Below are 2,306 nucleotides of genomic sequence, written 5' to 3' on the forward strand. Positions count from 1 at the left end.
TGCTCAGAAATCCCCCACGTCTGCCTCACCGGTGAGCTATGTGCTCAAGAAACTCTGTCCTTTTGCGTCTTCTCAGGGTCACACTCACAACCTCTCCTTGCAACTTTTTGCCACTAATGCATGTGTGCTGCACAGCCACTATCCTAGTACCCACCTGTATCCTCAGCCCACACAGCTTAGCTCTGAGCTGCCATGTGCCTTGTAGCCCTCTGGGGGAATGTCCACACTGCAGCTGGGAACAAGCCTCCCAGCCCGGGGTAGACAGACTTATGCCAGCAATCTAAAAATAACTGTGTGGGTACCGTGGCACTGGCAGCAGCTCAGATTAGCCACCTGAACTCACACCTAGGGGCTAGTAAGTGTATGGGAGCATAGCTCAGTGGAAGAGCATTTGACTGCAGTTCAAATGGTCCCTGGTTCAACTCCAGGTGCTCCCTTTAGAGCTGTATTAATGAAAATACAGTTTTGGGGGTTCTAAGCCCTGCTAACACAAATCTCTCCTCCAGGCTGGGAGTCTTGCTTCCAGCTGAAGTGTAGACATAGAGTCAGTTACAAAAAGAGTCTCAATTGCTCCTTCCATGGAGTCTGAAAGAGTGCTTGCCATGCTCCTTGACTTTAATGAGGTCCGTGATTGTCTTTGGAGCAAGTACTCACCTGAGGGTAGCCATCAACACCTTGAAAACATAACAGTATCAACTACCATGATCTCATCAAAACGTGCAGTATCCCCTACCAGCCTTAAAAGCTGGCTATAGCATTAGTCAGCATCAGGTAAACAGGTTCATAACCATATGCAGTTTATTGCACAACACAACATGATCTATCAATGGATCCTTGATGACACTGCAATTTAGAAGCAAAATGCAATGATGGCTATGCCCCAAATGGCTTCTTTGGTGGGGGAGGGTCCTTCAGAGTAGGTTTGTAGAATGCAGGCTCCTTCTGTTGATTCTAGAGAAGGAGTCTAGGCAAGGTGAGCTATGTGATGGCAGATCGGGTGTGATGTAGGAATGCTTTATGATGTCATTAGTTCCATGCTGCTCTTTGTACCCAGAAGTAAAGGTATGTGGAGGAGAACAATAAATATAATAATCACAGAAAAACTAAATTCTGGATTTAATTTTTAAGTCCAGAAAGGGGAAGCTGTTATGAAACAGGACCAAAACACCCTGTAGTCTTTTTAACCTTCAGAAAAAAGAAGCCGGGGATGGAAAAAACACCATACCAAATCTTCTTCCTCATTACGACAAATGTCATCTTATCCCCAATTTTGCCCTTTCAATATCTTTGTTAACAAACCTGTTGTACTGAATGGCTGCTATGGTAACATTGTGATGACAACACTGTAGCTATGACTGAAAAGTTGTTCATTCTAAGATCCTTACCCTGCAAAGACCTAAGAATGTGTCACAGGGTGACACTGGCCTTTTAAGAGGGAGTAGGGCCAATGCACCTGTGCCTTGTTAGCTGCCTCCGAATTGCTTTAAAGAAGGGCACCTGTACCTAGAGGTGAGAGTGACCTGATGAGAGGAAGCCTGGGTGATTTGGGGAAGGGGCAGCAGACATAGGGCTTTCTCTGCTTGCCCGGTGACAGAGGGACTTCTTGAGTCAGAGCTCCCAGGGTATGTCTACATTGCAATTAAAACCCTTGGGCTTACAGGATTTGGGCTAAAGGGCATTTAATGGTGGTGTAAATGTTCAGGCTTGGGCGGGAGCCTGGACTCTAGCACCCTCACCCTGCAATGTGGGAAGGTCCCTGAACTCAGGCTCGAGCCTGAGTCAGAACGTCTACACCACAGTTAAACAGCCCTTGTGCCTGATCCCCGCAAGTCTGAGTCAGCTTAATTTTGTTTAATTGCAGTGTAGACATACCCCCAGAGAGCAGATGGCTGGAGGAGGTATCTAGTGAAGGCTACAGAGAGTCCTGTGGCACCTTTAAGACTAACAGATGTATTGGAGCATAAGCTTTCGTGGGTGAATGCCCACTTCGTCGGATGCTAGTGAAGGCTGTAAGGAGCACAAAGTTCTCTGTAGGCTCTCCCTGGCAAGAGAGGGGGGATTACCAGGAAGGCAGTGGAGGAGCTGGCCTGCTGACCTTTCTGAGCCAGCAAGCCATGGCAAGAGAGGGCTGAAGGCTGAGCGCAGCAGAGGGAGATGCCTGCTTGCTCTCAGAGCCAGAGAGCTGAAGCTGGGGGCAGGGGCGGCTCCAGGCACCCGCGCAGCAAGTGCGTACCTGGGGCGGCAAGCCGTGGGGGGGCAGCATGCTGGTCGCTGTGAGGGCGGCAGTCAGGCAGCCTTCAGGAGGT

The 2,306-nt window shown here is 49.0% G+C and overlaps 1 non-coding gene across 1 annotated transcript; it reads left to right on the forward strand.

Moving 5' to 3' along the window:
- Window positions 1-365: 365 nt before the first annotated feature.
- Window positions 366-437, forward strand: TRNAC-GCA. The gene has a single exon. It is a non-coding gene; the product is annotated as a tRNA-Cys (tRNA).
- Window positions 438-2,306: the final 1,869 nt, after the last annotated feature.

This window comes from Terrapene carolina, unplaced genomic scaffold (genome assembly GCF_002925995.2).
Source record: "Terrapene carolina triunguis isolate 2854851 unplaced genomic scaffold, T_m_triunguis-2.0 Scaffold34029, whole genome shotgun sequence".
Taxonomy (NCBI): Eukaryota; Metazoa; Chordata; order Testudines; family Emydidae; genus Terrapene; species Terrapene triunguis.